Source organism: Thamnophis sirtalis, unplaced genomic scaffold (assembly GCF_051295495.1).
Source record: "Thamnophis sirtalis isolate CommonGarterSnake01/CBP01778 unplaced genomic scaffold, rThaSir2_p1.2 scaffold_3, whole genome shotgun sequence".
In the NCBI taxonomy this organism is placed as follows: domain Eukaryota; kingdom Metazoa; phylum Chordata; class Lepidosauria; order Squamata; family Natricidae; genus Thamnophis; species Thamnophis sirtalis.
In genome coordinates this window covers 44,146,699-44,165,042 of record NW_028261383.1, presented here as the reverse complement: position 1 = coordinate 44,165,042, position 18,344 = coordinate 44,146,699, and positions in this window count along the sequence as shown.

Below are 18,344 nucleotides of genomic sequence, written 5' to 3'. Positions count from 1 at the left end.
CTCAGTCTTTCATTTGAAATCAAGAAATAGAACCTGGTGTTAAAAGCAAAGACAAATGGTTAAGCTTCTATTTTCCACTAAACAGCATCTTTTCCCCGATATAAAATAGGGAACAAAATAATAGCAATGGTGGTATTATTACTTTAAAAAATACATAAAAAATAAGTAAAATAGATGCAAAAATAGCAAAATAACATGCAAATAGTGTTTATACATAGCAGAGTCAGCCTCATGGCTTCAATTCTGATTAAAGTATTGTTCTGGCTGAATGATGCCACATAAAGAGATAGACCAGCTTCTATTATCAAAGAGTTGTTAGAACCACTGAGCCACCACCAAGATGGTCATCCCAAAGGTGCCTTTTTCAAGAGACAGGATTCTCCGGTTTTTCGTTGAAGATGTGGTATATGCAGTACATGCAGTGAGCCATGTGCAGATCTGTACATTGGGGAAACAAAACAACCACTTCATAAACACATGGCGCAACATAGGAGAACAAACACATCAGGACTAGATTCAGCAGCCTATCTGCATTTAAAAGACACAGGCCACTCTTTTGAAGACAACAAAGTTCATATTTTGGACAGAGAGGACCGCTGGTTTGAAAGAGAGTGATCTATGTCAAAACTGAACAGCCCTCTCTCAACAGAGGGGGAGGCATACAATGTCATCTATCTCCAGTCTACCCCACTGTCCTTTCAACAGTTCCAAGAAGGCTCCACACCCGTTTACACCACTCAGGTGACCCTGATGACACAAATAGTTGAGTTGAGTTGAGTTTATTGGTCTTGTATGCCGCCCACTCCCGAAGGACTTCGGGCGGCTTACAATAAACAAGGGAAGGGGATAAAATAAATAAACATCTAGGTGGCCTCACCTACTCTCTAAAGGAATGCAAATGACCAGCTGTCTGCAAGGACTATAAATCCTTCGATTCCCCACCATCCAGTCAGAGCAAGTAGCTTCTTGGATGAGAAGCAAAACGTCTTCAAGGAAAAACCAGAAAGTCCAGTTGCCTCTTGAAAAAGTACCTTTGGGACAACCATGTCCTGGATCTCCATAGACACCAACATGGTCCTTTCTTGATTTTCAGATGCTCTAGGTACAGGATAGTATGAACAGAATTTTTTTTGAAATACAACTTTGAAAGTTGTAAGTGAAAATGGACTGATGGTATCATTGGCTCCCTGTGAGATTCCTGGACTTTGACATCCTTCTGGTAGCAATAGATTTTAAATGTTTTTCAAAAGCACTTGTTTCCAAATGTGGTTTTCTTAAAGAGATGAGCTTGCAAACTTTAAGGTAACAAATCCTGGGAATTTATTGGTCTTCTGCTTAGGGAAGTTTTCCCTGTTCTGGAGCATGCTAAATGAACTGGGCTTCAATTATCATAATACCTAAATAGACGGAGGAATTAAAGTCCCTAACATCTGGAAATCACCACTGGGATGAATTATAATTATCAGTAAGCCCCTGGGAGAATCATAAAGGAAAAGATTAGAATTGTTCCAACTTTTCTGTTTTGTTTTTTAAGTGGAGATAATTAGATAATTTATTTCATCCTGTTTCACTTGTTCTGTCATTAAATGCGGAATGAAGGTCTGCACCTCCTTCCCTGTCTGCTCAAAATATGCTTTGCATGGCCAAGTAGTACTCCAGGATCCCCTGAAGTGAAATAATCGTTCAGAAAAAATACTACTGGATTCCTATTTTGTTTTGCAAATCAGAAACAAACTGTTGAGGCAACTTAAAAAAAAAACTGGGAGGGGGGGAATGTCCTGCACATTTATACTAGCACTCAGAGATTATGGATCTGATGCAAGCCTATAAACAATGACGTGTGAGATTCAGCAGGAATAGTATTAAGTGGGGCTAAGAGAAAGCAAGATGAACATATTGGTTTACTCCAGGGGTGGATTCTGGCAGGCACTACTGCTGGTTTACTCATGGGTGTGCTGCACTGCGTGCACGCATGCACAGTACAATTAAAATTGTTCTTCACATGTGCAGAAGCGAAAAACAAGATGGCGGCATCTATGGCGCAGCCCAGAAAACTGTTTAGGGACATGGCAGGCCTGGATCGCTGCCGGTTCCAGCAACCCAGACCACCAAACCACTACCAGTTCGGTCAAACTGGTAGGAACTCACCACTGCTGAAAATGAAATACTGTTGTGGAAGTATTATTGTGTGAAAAAAAAATAGAGAAAGATAAGATGGTTTTTCAGGAAGACCTGCTGTATACATCTCTCTTCTCTGCTTGTTCACAAGTTGTTCTAGGTAGCAACAAGAGGAAATTCTTGAATCAGGATCTGAAGGCATATAATGCGGCAAACCGGATTGCTACTAAGCAGTAATATAACTGGATGGGAAATAGACTGAAATCTGTAAGTTAGGGCCCTTAGCTACATAAAAGGAAGAAGGGGCATAAATATGCTCTTCATTACATTTGCAGTTTGGTATGCCACATCCCCATGCAATAGTTTGCTGGTTTATGTACTACTATAAATGCCTCTTCCAATTTCTGCAAGGAAGATTGCAAGCAAAATAAACTACTCTGCCTTCTTCTTCTTCTTCTTCTTCTTCTTCTTCTTCTTCTTCTTCTTCTTCTTCTTCTTCTTCTTCTTCTTCTTCTTCTTCTTCTTCTTCTTCTTCTTCTCTTTTTGCTTTTTGGATAGATGCCTTTTGCAGCTATTAGAATGTGTGTGGCTGTGTCTTAGGGCTATGTGCCTCTGGAAATTAAAGTGCTACTTTCCCATTTTGGAACTTGCAGAAAATTATATCGGCAAGAATTTTGCTATCTCCATTGGTGATCCCAATGTAAATTTAAATAATTCTTTAGCCTAGTCTGCTCCATCCTGGCAACTTTCTGGCAGAAGAATCTGGAGGAAGCAATTTAAAGCATCTAAAGGGCATCGTTCGGGACATGATGACACAGTGGTTAGAGTGCAATACTGCAGGCTACTTCTGCTGACTGCCGGCTGCCTGCAATTTGGCAGTTTGAATCTCACCAGGCTCAAGATTGACTCAGCCTTCCATCCTTCCGAGGTAGATAAAATGAGGACCCAGATTGTTGGGACCAATAGGCTGACTCTGTAAACTGCTTAGAGAGGTTAGTAAAGTACTGTAAAGTGTATATAAGTCTAAGTGCTATTGTTAATCTAGTTCCTAAAAAACCATTTTACTGTCAGCAGCTACTAGTGTGAGCTATATAAGTCATTTAGCTGGCTCAGTATAGTTACCTCCAGTAGTGAAATACCTTCCAAGAAAGGTCCCTTTCTGATCAAAATTCAGTGGGACTGTCTGTCCATTCACTTAGGGAGAGAGAAGCGGCAGTAGTATAATTGCAAAAAAGGTGACCAGCATTGCCAGCCCAGAAACATTAAGCAGAAGGCATTACAGTATAGTCTACTGCCCAAACAGCTGAGGAGGAGGAAGAAACACTCTCTCTCTCTCTCTCTCTCTCTCTCTCTCTCTCTCTCTCTCACACACACACACACACACACACACACACACATACACACACACACAAACACACCTACACACTGCAGAAATGCATCTCTGAATGTTTTGGTCCAATTGACCGTTCCTCCTGCTCTTTGACTTGTGCTTTTCTCCAAAGCACCTGAAGGCAGGACAAGAAGCTTGGATTCTGAATTCTGATCAACTACAGGTTGCTTAGGCAATAGTGGACAGTGGCTTTCTAGGCTGCAAGGACTGGTTGAAATAGAAGAAGGTGGTTTCTCATATTCCCAATTTAACTGGAGAAAGGGTTAGATCTACAGCAGGGATGAATATGAAGATTCAGTTGAAGATGATTGGGAAGTGGAGCAGGCTTAGAAGGAAGAGGTGGAGTTTTATGTCTAAACTGTCCTCGCTGAAAAGAAATGTGTTCTACACAAAATTGCAGATCAATATTTACATCAAAATAATAATTCCAGGGGCGGATTTCTTCATATTAAACCTGCAAAAAAGAGTAAGCAGCAACCAAACATTTTTTCTTCCTTTCATCAGCTTAATTGCACAGTCTGATATACTCTACAAGTATGGAATAGCTGCTCAAATTCCCCTTTCCAACTTTCCACATTGTTTTAGATCTATGTACAGTATGTATGCCTGTCCTTCTAAAAATCATTCTCTACAGTACAACAGAGATGGGGGAATGGAAAACAATAACAGGGACAAAAATAAGATTGATAAAGATTGAATTTCATAGATTGTTCAGAACTAGCTTTTTAAAAGATTTAATTAGAAAATGTAATTCAAAGGAGAATATCTGAAAACATTCATAGTTTTTTTTTAATGTAGAAACCATTTTTTCTGCAGCAATAACTTATGTGCTGATATATTTACAGAAATGTTTTAACAAGGTGGCTAAGTTCCAAAGTTATAAACTTACATTGATGTGTGAACTTCTCTCTGCCTCTGCTGAGCAAAAATCTGAAAATGTTCTTTGTTTATTGTACAATCCTTGACAAGTTGCCCTACTGAAAATTAAGAAATTAGGTGTTGAATGAAAGATTGATACATGGGAACCCTTTATGAAGCCATCTTTGTGATTGTCTGACAAACAATATGCATTCGTCTTTGTCACAAAACAAAGGCATAAATCTGATTATTGTAATTATCCATACAATTGAAGATCAAATTCAGATCAAAATACAGCTGTTTGAGTGACGAGAACGTCATGATGTTAACCGGAATGAACCTACAAATAAGTAAAAACCAATATTTATAGGTATAAATACCAAGGACCATAAATTCTGGAAACAAGGACACCATAAGAAATTTCCAGTGGATTGTGAGAAGCAATTTGATGTGGAATTCCATTAATGGGTTCCCTATTTCTTTTAAATGAAATGTAGTCACTGGCCAATAGCAAATAATTGTAGCAATTGTAACTCAGAAAATCTAAAGGTCACTTGATTGCTCAAGAGGCTGGAAACATGATCTCATTCCTGTAAGAGGAGAAGGATCAGATCACCACTATATTTTCCCCTTTTAATATGACAGTTACATCTCTTTTAGGAATCAAATTGCAACTAGCTGATGTTCCTTTTCTATGGGCTAGCGGTTGGTCTTGCTTGACAATAAATCAGATCTGCTGTATTTTTGCCTCCCCACCCACCCTTTTTGCTGTCTAAAAGAAGTGTTAAATTATACTGTAGTCAAGGGAAACATTTTCTCCTGAAAGTATGTTGTGCCCAAAAGCACCAAATGGAATCCTTTTTTCTCGGAGGATTAGATTCAATACAACATTCTTTGTTAGTGCTGAGTGCAATCAGGTTTACATTGAGAAACTTAGTAGAAACAGCCTGCAAAAGGGAATATCCTTGCCTTAGTTATAAATCTTTATATTTTTTTATGTGGCCCATAAACAGAGCTTCTTTATTCTCATCTTAAAGATTGCTTTCCATGCTAGTTTGTGGTGAGATTTTTGCTCCTTTTCAAATATTTTAATTGGGGGGGGGGGAGGGGAGGAACAGCTGTGTGGTGGCACCACTCCACATTCTTTGCCCACAGTCTGATGTTTTGGCTAGTGCCAAAACCCAATATGGTCTACATTCTGATTATGCCATAAAAATGCCTCCTTCTATCTGACTCCTGCCTTAAAAGCCATCCTGAAATTCAAAATCTAATAATGAGGACATGCTGAAAAGAGCATTGTAAATTAAGGCCTCTCTATTTTTTAAAAGTTGGAGGATCCCTGTTTTATAGCTACCAAAGGCCAAGTGGAGAAAAATACCAAAGTTTGTTCGTTTAAGATTAAAGGTAAAGGTTCCCCTTCTACATATGTGCTAGTCTTTGGGGATGATGCTCATCTCTGTCTCAAAGCTGAAGAGCCAACGTTTTCCAAAGATGTCTCCTTGGTCATGTGGCCGGCATGACTAAATGCCGAAGGCCCACAGAACTCTGTTTCCTTCACACCAAGGTGGTCCCTATTTTTCTTTTTTGCATTTTTATGTGCTTTCAAACGGCTAGGTTGGTAGAAGCTGGGACAAGTAATGGGAACTCACTCCATTACGCAGTGCTAGGGATTCAAACCACCAAACTGCCGACCTTTCGATCAACAAGCTCTGTGTCTTAGTCACTGAGCCATATGTTATTCTGAAGTCCCCGACTTTTGGCAGGAAAGAGCATGTTGTGAGTGAACATGTTGTGAATGCTTTGAATAACTAGTTCTTTGCTTATTCATAAAGATAGCTGCCAGAATCATCACTGTCCTATCACAGCTTATCAAAAGGCAAACCAATGAGTAGTTTCCTGCCATTCCCCCTGGTTGCCAAGATGCTCTCCATCATACCTACCTTATCTTGATTTTTTTAAAAAAAATTCTTTGCATGGGGCAGATTTGCAAATAGTATAAGAGGCAGTTACCATTTTTTATGTTTGAAGAATACCTAACAACAACTGATAAAAGTCCAAGGGCATTCTTTGAAAAAAAAATTATTTTGAAACCCAGTACTTACATCATCTTACTTTTTAATTGTACTGATAATAAAGTTGAAAACAAGTAGATTGTGACACAGAATGTGCTTGACAGTAGAAAACACGTGTTCATTGAAAGTGTTTTCTTTATTATTTCTTGGGCTTTCTCCTGGTTTCTCTTGTAATTGAATCTAATGAAGTATGATTTAAATTGTAACCTACCCCAAAATGTAGCCTTTTTGGAGTTGGGTGGCCGTAACAAATAAACAAACAAATAAATAAATAACAAATACATAATAAATAGATAAAATAAAAATGTAATTTCACATTTTTAAATTGAAGTTCAGGATAAGAGTTTTGAAAAGTTGTATATTCAAGCACCCATGTATGTTTGCTTTGGTTCAATAATATCACTGTAATGTACAGAAAATAGTTATAAATATTATATAAACTGATTTTTATGAGTCAGTAAAATCCACACTGATATTCACACTGGTATATGTAGTTCTCAATTTATGTCCAGTTGATTAAAGAGTGTTTGAAATTGCAATGAACTTTTAAAAAATACTTATGACTTGTCCTTGAAGTTATAACTGCTACACTCCCACTCCCCACCACCCACCACATATACCACCACCACCCCAAACACACATAATCACAGTTTGGACTCTTGGAAGCTGACTCACAGGATTTTGCAGTCACATGGCCATGTTTTGTGATGTGTATTGCCAGTTTCCAGTATTTTTTTCCTGGTTTCTGGCAAAAAAATGCTCATTAGATATGGTGGATTGGCTTAATAACTATGTGATTTGCTTAATGAGCCTGGTGACTCACTTTATGACCATCATAAAATTGTGTCTGGTCACAGGGTGCCTCGACTTATGACCCCAATGTCTTATACCTATACTTTTGGGCTCCATTGTTGTGGAAAGTTGAGGATTCAATCCTTCCGAGGTCAGTAAAATGAGGACCCAGATTGTTGGGGGCAATAGGCTGACTTTGTAAACTGCTTAGAGAGGGCTGTAAAGCATTGTGAAGTGGTATATAAGCCTAAATGCTATTGCTATTATCTGTAACTCTTCTTAGGCTGTTCTGTAAAAGCAATGATGTGAATACAAGAATAAGCTCCCATTTCCAAATTGAACCCATTGCTGCAGGCCTTGTCTGTTTCCTTGGACGATGATTGGTTGCATTTGTGTATCATGCCAAACCTTAAGGCAGATACCACAATATATGAAACCAGCCATTGGGACTTGTAAACTAAACACCAGCCACCCAGGTCTTGTGTCTTATTTTCAAAACCATGGTTAAAAGAAATCCATGCACTACCAGAATGGATGAACCCACCCACCAAGTTAAGACTTTGTGGGATGCTCTGGCATTCATGGGTGGTTTGGTTTTAATTAGTAGTCTGATTTTATTGTTCTTCTATCACTGTTATATTGCATGCTATGGTTTTAAATGTTGTTACATTCTGCCACAGGAAGAATTAATGAAAATTTATAGACATTCTAAGCTAAAACAACACATTTTATTGTCATGGTTTTTTTCTTTTTCTTTTTTTGCAAATATTTGCAAATATCAGTGAGTAAGAATCAGAAAGTGTAGGGAAGTAGGTTGACCATTTCCTTTTGGCAGGGGTGGATTCCGGTAGGCACTACTGCTGGTTTGCTCATGCGCACATGTGCTTGATATGCGCTGCACACGCATGTGCAGTACAAAACATTGTTCTGCACATGGGCAGAACTCAAAAACAAGATGGCGGTGTCTATGGTGGCGCCCAGAGAACCAGTTTGGGGGGGGGGGGTCACAGGCCTGGGTCTGCCCAGCGACTCAGGCCGCCAAATCACTACCGGTTCGGCCAAACCGGTAGGAACCCACCACTGCCTCTTGCCGTTTGGTGCCAAATGAAATCTTACTATTTCCAATTTGCTTTTTTGCAGGAGGAAAGTTCCCAGTGCAGGAAACTCTAGCATATCTCTGGACATTATAAAATGTCACATGCTGAGTTTTAATTGTTAGATTACTTTACATGGTGTCTTCTTTTATAGGAAAGTTTTCCTTGCAGGGCAGAGAAACTAACATTTCCTTTGGCTCAAGAAATCTATCTGAAATATTTCACTCTTCTGCTGAGGAAAGTTAAAATACTTTAGGTTCAGCTTTAAAGATTATTTCAAGATCAACTGAAGACGAAGAAATGCTTGTTCATGCTTTGCGTATAGATATTAATATAATATATACAATATCCTCTTCGTACTTCTGAATGCACATACTGCCCCCATATTTTTGTATCATTCTTATCATCCCACAATTCCGTCACTGCTGTTTTGACTGGCTTTGACACAATCTATTAATGAGTGATTCGGCTTATTTAGTCATGTAATATTCTGGCTGTACTTCAACAACTTCATGCAACTGAAGAGATAACAGCAACATTCAAGAGACAGAAGTGTACTTGCCTTGTATTGCAGCATAACAATGAACACCGAAGTAAACTATTCATTCAAATGGAAACTAGCATTCTGTATCAAAGATTTCTTCTTTGAATCATAGGTCTTCCTTCTTCATTGTGTTCATTGGGTAATTTAAATAATTCTTGTTTTGAATGTCAAAGAAAAAAAACCCTGTTATTTCAGGAAGCATCGCTGAGTTCTTACTTTATTAAAAAATGTGCATCCGTTCAGTCACAGAGTCTTAAAACCACACTAATGTACTCTGTTCGATATTGTTGTGACAAAGGATTTTTTGGCTTTCCCTTTTATCTTCTTATTCTTGCTCTCGGAAAATTTAAATAATTTCGTTCAGGATATTAAATCATAACATGTAAGTCTGCAGCCTATTATCTAACTTTATATTTCATATTTCCGTGACATCTAATCTAATATCACTTATGTGATGGTGCCAAACACAGCTAGTTCCTCATAAAATCACATGCCATTCTCATTATTTTAATATATGTATATATACATTTGCTCTCTGCCTACAGTGCATAGAACCATATGCAGAAAACATCTATCAAGATCTACTGGACCATTTCTGGCCAGATCTTTTTCTCCTTTTTGGAATTGGCAGCTACTCCATACTACTACATGATAGCAATGGTGGGTTTCAAAAATTTTAGAACCTCTTCTGTAGGTGTGACCTGCTTTGTGGGATTGGCTTGCCAGCCATGTGACCAGGTGGGGGTGGCTTGCCAGCCATGTGATTGGGTGGGTGTGGCCAACTTGTAAAATGTGGTGAAACTCACTTAACAATGCTCTTGCTGAGCAACCAAAATGTTGGCTCAGAAACTTTGGCATTTGAAGCATGCAAGTCTTAAAGCTGTCAAGTTACAAGACCCTTGCACCCCTAACCCTTTAGGAAAAAAACGCTGGGGGTGTTCAAACATGACAGCTTTAAGACTTGTGGACTTCAACTCCCAGAATTCCTCCTCCCACTCTTCATCTTGATGATGTGCGGATGGGCGGGGGAAGAGAGCTGGAACCGGCTCTAAATAGCACTGTAGATTTGTGGAACCTCTTCTATAGAAGAGGTTGAAACTGGCACGAACCCACCCCTGCATGATAGTCTTTGGAAGGCTTTAAAATCTGACTATTTGCTCAAGCAAGTCAACATGTTAACGAGTTGTGTTTTGTTTTAATTGATTTTTTTTAAAAAATCAATTAGACCTTGCTCAGGGAACTATGAGATAGGATGCATAAGAAATATTTTAAAAGTGAAAAAGATTTATTACAGTTTAATAGAGAACACAGCAACCAACATTCTGGACTTCATATCTTTTTTTTTAATTGTTATGCATTTTCCTTTATTCTACACCACATTTCCAGTTTTGCAACAACAGTGTACTGGTCATATCAAATCCTTTTTAAATATATATAGTATTATACAACCTGATCATAACCATTATTTTCATGGTCATACAGCATAATCTATTTTAAATACATGAAATTGTACATCAGTTATATCCCTTATTTTCATAGTTGTACAATAACGCTCTATATATTTCACATTATATATACATTTTAATCCATAGTCACATACAGTCCAGTATTAACATTACTTACAATATGGGTGTGGGTGTGGGTGTTTCTAGTTTGTTGATATTCGTTCGTTATTAAGTTTCTAATCTCTGCACCTGTTATCTAGCCATTTATACAATGTCCCATGTTGAGTAATACTCTGTTTCCCCTTTCTCTTTAAGTTTCATCGTTAACCTGTCCAGTTCGGCACATTCTAATATATTCTTTATTACAATTTCATGTGTAGGTATACTTCAGTATTTCCAATTTTGTGCATATGTAATCCTAGCTGCTGTTATTACATGTAGCATGAAGTACAGTATATGATTCTTTTATTGTACTACATTATTTTATTGAACTTCATATCTTTTATTCACCATACTGGATTCCCAAATTGTATGACTAAGTTATAAACCAAAGTTAAACAAACCATATAATGAGCCATTAGATTGGAAACTGACCTGTTCTATCTGTCATTTTTGATTTTGAAGTTGACACCAGAGATTCAGTTTTATTATGCTTAATTTGTTTCGTAGCATAAACAGCGTTGGGAACTATTTGCCGAAGGAAGACATTTTTAAAAAAATAAATCCCTTTTCACCCCTAAGGCTGGGCTATGCCTTTCTCTGTCTTGAGTTTTCCACCAGAGGCCTTGGAGTTTGACTGTTCTGTGCAGTAGCTTGGTTCTTAGTAGCGTTGCATTCTTGTGAACAGAGAACTCTGACAATATTCCTGGGCTGTGTGGTGGGTGGTATTTACTTACCTTCCCTACTGGTTCACAAATGTGAACGTGCATAAGTCTGTGCATGCGCTCCACCTTCCATGAATGCAGTTTGCCTTTAAAAAGGGCCTAAATGGGATGCCATAGAGTGAGGACAGGTGGGTGGGGCCTCCCATGATTTCTGCTACTGGTTCAGGTGAACCAGTCAGAACCGGCAGAATACCAGTTGTGGTTGGAGCTACTGTTCCAGTTTAGGAGGCACAGTCCCAGGTACTCCAATCACTACTGGGATTATGACAAAACTGGAAAGTAATTTCTCCTTTAGAAATTACTAATATTTCTCCACTTAATTCTTTAGTTCCTCCTTCAGGCCCCAATAGTTCTCCAGTTTAGTTTACTCTTTCTCCCTGATGTTGTTTTCACTTGACACTAGGACTACTCACCACAGCCAATTCGCCCCAGGGCAATTTTCCACAGGACAAAACTTACATAATGTCAAAGAAATGGTAAAGTAGAATAATTAAAGGAATGATGAAAAGGAAGGGCAAAATGAAAAGCAAATGACAAAAATTAAAATTAGTTTTTAAATTATTTTAAATAATTAAATAAAATTGTTGACTTGTTCTGCCATGAGTTTTCCTGTGGTGAATTGACCATAGTAAATTGTCCTGTGGTGAGTAAACTGTGGAGAGCTGGCCATGGTGAATTGGCAGTAGTGAATTGACTATGGCAAGCTGGACTTTCCACATCACAGTTATCTTCTGGTACTTGTTTACTACCAGAGTATCCAGTTGATCGGCCATTACCTGTCTGTCCATCTGGATCTGGAAATCAGATATGAAAGATTGTGGTGCTTAGTGCTTGTTCTTGTGCTGCTGTGAAATTTAGTCCAGATTATGTCACCAGAAAGACTGGCAAAAATGTTTAAAGATAAATCAACTGTTGGAAGTGTCACCAGATGCCAGGATCTTATCATACGTGGTAGATATGGGCAGAAGCAAAAAAAAAAAAAAAAACTGGGCAAAAATTCATATGTGGTTGGAAAAGGTGATACAGCAGCATATTGATTTAAAGCTGGAAATGTTTTTGTTGGATATTTTACCAGAGAAATATAATAAAGAAAATATATATTTGATTACTCATGTAATAACTGCAACTAGAATTGTATTTGCACAAAATTGGAAAATGGAAAAAATTCTCTCAGAGGAAGATGTAATTAAAAGAATATTAGATTGTGCAGAAATAGCAATAGCAATAGCAGTTAGACTTATATACCGTTTCAAAGGGCTTTCAGCCCTCTCTAAGCAGTTTACAGAGTCAGCATATTGCCCCCAACAACAATCTGGGTCCTCATTTTACCCACCTCGGAAGGATGGAAGGCTGAGTCAACCTTGAGCCGGTGAGATTTGAACAGCCGAATTGCAGAACTGCAGTCAGCTGAAGTAGCCTGCATTGCTGCATTTAACCACTGTGCCACCTCGGCTCTATGAACAGATTAACATTGGCAATTAAAGGGAAGGGAGAATTGGAGTATTATAAGATATGGGGTTTTTTATCATTGAACAGAAAATGAATATAGACAAAAACAAATAGGAATGAATAAATTGGGAAAGAAAACAGAATTACAGGGGAGAAGGCAATTGAAATGTAAAGGTAAAGGGAAATTTTTTGCTTTATTTTTTTTTCATTTTGCTTTATTTGTATGCCGCCCTTTTCCCTGAAAGGGACACAGGGCGGCTCACAACTCAAGGGAGGGGAAAAACAGACAAGTTACAAAACATAAAAACCATACACAATTAAAAAGCACAACAGTCATACCATTCGAAGTGGGGCTGCAAGTCTTTAGCCCCAGGCCTGTCGGAACAGCCAGGTTTTAAGGGCTATGCGGAAGGCCTGGAGGGTGGTGAGGGTCCGAATCTCCACGGGGAGTTCGTTCCAGAGGGTCGGAGCAGCCACAGAGAAGGCTCTCCTCCGGGTAGTCGCCAGTCGACACTGGCCGGCTGATGGAATTCGGAGGAGGCCTAGTCTGTGGGATCTTATTGGTCTAGTGGAGGTAATTGGCAGTAGGCGGTCTCTCAAGTACCCAGATCCAATACCATGAAGGGCTTTGTAGGTGACGACTAACACCTTGAAGTGTACCCGGAGATCAACAGGCAGCCAGTGCAGCTCGCGGAGGATAGGTGTTACGTAGGTGAATCAAGGCGCACCCACGATCGCTCGCGCGGCTGCATTCTGGACAAGCTGAAGTCGCTGAATACTCTTCAAGGGCAGCCCCATGTAGAGCACGTTGCAGTACTCCAGCCTAGAGGTCACAAGGGCACGAGTGACTGTTGTGAGAGCCTCCCGGTTCAGGTAGGGACGCAACTGGTGCACCAGGTGAACCTGGGCAAATGCCCCCCTGGTCACAGCTGATAAATGGTGTTCAAAAGTCAGCTGTGAGTCCAGGAGGACTCCCAAGTTGCGGACCCTATCTGAGGGGCGTACTATTTGACCCCCCAGCCTGAGAGATGGAACACTTGGCCAATTAGTAGGAGGGAAGCACAGCAGCCACTCGGTCTTATCTGGATTGAGTACAAGCTTGTTACCCCCCATCCAGTCCCTAACAGCCTCAAGGCCTTGGCTCATCACGTCCATCGCTTCATTGAGTTGGCACGGGGCAGACAGATACAGCTGTGTATCATCCGCATACTGGTGGTATTTTATCCCGTGCCGTCGAATGATCTCACCCAGTGGTTTCATGTAGATATTAAAGAGGAGGGGGGACAGGACCGAACCCTGCGGCACCCCATACGTTAGGGGCCTAGGGGTCGATCTCTGCCCTCCGACTAACACCGACTGCGACCTGTCCGAGAGGTAAGAGGAGAACCACTGTAATACAGTGCCTCGCACCCCCACCTCCCGCAGTCGTCGCAGAAGGATACCATGGTCGATGGTATCGAAAGCCGCAGAGAGGTCAAGGAGTACTAGGATGGAGGTCTGACCTCCATCCCTGGCTCTCCAGAGATCATCGATCAATGCGACCAAAGCGGTTTCCGTGCTGTAGCCAGGCCTGAAGCCCGACTGGAAGGGATCTAGATAACTGGTTTCCTCCAAGAACCGCTGGAGCTGAAAGGCCACCACCTTCTCAACAACCTTCCCCACAAAGGGGAGGTTGGAGACTGGACGATAGTTGTTTAGGACGGATGGATCCAAAGATGATTTCTTCAGGAGGGGTCTCACCACCACCGCCTTTAATGCGGGGGGAAAGACCCCTTCCCGAAGGGAGGTGGCAACAACCGCCTGGATCCAGCCCCGTGTCACCTCCCTGCTGTTAACAACCAGCCAGGAGGGGCACGGGTCCAGTACACATGTGGAGGCACTTACAGCTTTCATGGAAAGATAAGAATATATTAAAAATGATGTAAATGTTAAATACAATAATACAAAAACTGTACCCAGATGACACATAAGATTAATGATGTAAAGAGCAATTATGGAAAAATAAAAATAAAAGAATTTTAGTCCAGACTTTTCCAACCACTGATAGGATCGCTCAATGTCAGCCATCTCAGCTACCCATTGATGGTCCATGTAGGGTCTTGCCTTGCCATGGAACTTCCTCTGCTTGATCTTCCTCCCATGTTTGCTGATGCCTCAGGCATACTCTCAGCAGAGCACCTTTAGATGCCATTTTACTGAGGCATCCCTGGATTGTTTTATCTGGATGGTATTTGCAATTCAAGAAGAGTTTCCCCATACCTGGGTTTAAAATCAGTCAGAAGGTCATACTGCAGATACGTGATCACTCTAAATTGATCTGTACTGATGTTTTTAACCATAGTTTCTGGGACTATCAAGTATTTTGGTTCAGACTTCTTAGCAGTGGTGGGTTCTTACCAGTTCGGACTGGTTCAGCCAAACTGGTAATGGTTTGGTGGCCTAGATTGCTGGAACTGGCAGCTTCATAGACTAAACTCTATGAAAATTGGGGACAGACTTTCCCCCCCTCAAAAAGCAATCATATCTGTTGGATTCTGCAGAGTTAGATACTTGTATACATGCTGTCTGTAAAGTGTGGGAAATGGTTAACTAAAGGTCCTTGAGAATGAGGCCTGGGACTTGCAGTATCTTTACCATAGATGTTTATCCAGGATTGTGGAGGCTGGATTTTTCATATTGATTTGGCATTACTATTTCTCATGGGATCAAATGAAGCATTTTGGACCCAAGGTGAAAGCTCCCTTTCTCACGCCAGATTTTAATTTAAATTTTTCCATTACTCTGATGCCTTTCATGATTCACCGCCTGGCTTTTGTGAACTAAGAGTGTTTTGTTTAAAAATAATTATGACTGATGACCTTTGGCATCTTGAATCTAATGTAAAGGAGGCCCTCAAACAGGTGTTTGAGTACAGTGGGTCTATTGTACCTCTTTAAAAAGCTATTCATAACCAATAGTGTAAAAGGTACAGTAGAAGGAAAATGTGCTTTATAATCCATGAACGCTATAATGAGGCATCTCTATTGGCTGCCTTAACCATCAGGCCAAATACCAGTTCTACCTTGGCCTAGAATACATGATTTGGCATTCTCTCCAACTGGCACATGTTATATAGGCCAAACGGTTCTTAAAACAATCATTAAGAACATTAGCTATGGAAAGGGAAAGAACAGGAGATCAATCTCCCTCCCTCCCCCCTCTCTTTTTTAGGGAGTGGGGAGCAAGGAGTCAACTCCATTGTACAACTTGTGCTAGAGGTCAAATTGCAAATGCTGTGCTGGATGCAATTTTGGCAGCCACTGAGAGACAAATACATAATCATAGTGGTATGCAATCTGTGCAGAAGGTTGAGATCAGATAGGATTACACTGCCAGGATACAAGCAAACCCTAATTTGCAAAACCCACACACACCAAAGAAAATGAGGTGATTGCTGCATACCTCCCATGATTTATACATGAAAACAATAACTGCTTCTTCGAAAAATGCTCCGATATTAATTGAACCATCATATCTACATTGCGCAAACACTAATAAAACATCTCTGCGGATCTTTTTTTTTTTGCTTTCACCCCCTCCCCTCATTTGACAACCCCTCCACACACACACACTTTATAGGGATTTCTTTGTTCTAGTGCCAAAGGTTTGCTATATTGAAGAAAAGTTATCTTCTCTCCCATCACATTCAAGGAGTAAGGTGATACATGCCATAGTTTTTGCTATTTTGTTATTCCCATCCCCATCCCTCCCCATCCCCCATTCAGATGGGCCTCCAGATGAAATGCCCTGCTGATAACACACAGATGCAAGTTCTTCATCTGACAGAAAGGCATGGCAGAACTGGAAACCTGGGGAAAAAATCCCCAGGAGGGCCTGATTTTATGGTCTTCTAGATTTCTGCTATAGTCTGCGAACAAAAATATTCTGCCTTTTAATATGTAACAGATAAGAAAGAAGGGGGGAAACAAAATAAGCTGGCAGACAAATGCTCAAACAGCAACATGGTCCAGAAAGATTGGATTATCTGCTATGAATTCAACGATCAAGTCAGAAAGTTCTTTGAACTTTACTTCAATCAATGAATCATTTAGGAATCAGCCAGGAATTCAATGCCATCTTTGTTCTCGTCAGAGTCTTATTCTAACTCTTTGTGAGTATTGGCATATTAATTGGATTAATAAAGGACGATTTTAATTCAAGAAGTGTCTAACACAGAAACTTGTTTCATAATACAAGATGCGTATTGATGGCCAGAAACAGAAATTGCTTGTGGAATTTCTTTAATAAGCAATTAATGCTTGCTATTAGGAAGCTTGTAGAATTAAACCACTGAAACTAGGTCAATGTGATATTTAAACTGCTATTTTTCATATTTGGGAGTATTAGATGAGGTTGCACAGCTTTATTTAACAAATCGCTTGTGTTATCCCTAAGTTACCCAGAGACTATAACCCCAACTGACTGACATCACATTAGCTTTGATATAAATACAGAGGGAAAACTAGAGAGGCACATTTGGAAAGCTAATAGGAAGACCTTTTTTGCTAAGTGGGATAATAATATATTGGATAACTCTTAAATAATTTAAATGTTTTGCTTCTGAATTAGTTCATCTGTCTCCAGGTCATTGCTCTCCACAAGGGAGTTGTAGAGAGGGCTTCTGTCAGGGAAATACTTTAAGAACTGACCAGCTCCCATGATGCTGTAATGCTGTAATGATGATACAATAGTAGAAATGAATCAGCAGGTTTATTTGACTGTTACCACTTTAAGAGACGGTATTATAAGAGAGGCCCTGTTAGGGCATCTTTCTCTCTCCGTGTTTGCTTCCATGCTATGGTTGATGATTGATTGTCTGGCGTTGCCTAGTATATGTGAGTATATATTTCTTGTATCTAAACCACTATTTGAAAGACAAACTTCTGTTTACTGCATTTTGCTCCTCGGTTGTTTCAAAATAGTCACACTGTGTACATTCTGACAGGTTTACAACATTTGCCAACAACCAGTCCCTGAGCAGATAAAAGAATAAGAGAGTGGCAGAGTTGGAAGGAAGCTTGGAGGTCTTCTAGTCCAACGCCCTACTCAGGCAGGAAATCTTGTATCATTACAGACAAATGGTTATCCAATCTCTTCTTAAAAACCTCCAGTGTTGGAGCATTCACAACTTCTGGAGGCAAGTTGTTCCACTGATTAATTGTTTTAACTGTCAGGAAATTTCTCCTTAGTTCTAAGTTGATTCTCTCCTTGATTAATGTCCATCCATCGCTTCTTGTCCTGCCTTCAGATGCTTTGGAGAATAGCTTGACTCCCTCTTCTGTGTGGTAGCCTCTTAGATATTGGAACACTGTTACCATGTCACCCCTAGTCCTTCTTTTCAAAACAAAAACTCTTACTCACAATCTTCTGTGCTTTCAGCATTTTTGTAGCACATAGCAGATAAACATGTTGCTTTTATTTAATCTCACAGAAAGTCACATCTGCTAAATTGTGCATGTGGTTTCATTCTTTAAGATACAGAAACAACTGGAGGAGCAGGATGAGAGGAGAGAATCCTAATTAATGCATAGGAAAACAGGAAGAAAATGGAAGGACTGTGAGTCATACAATAGTGCTTCTTTGTTCATTGCAGGGTCTCTCTACAAGTTATTTGCCTGATGAAAACATGATTGCAAACATGTGAACATGGTTATTCTGT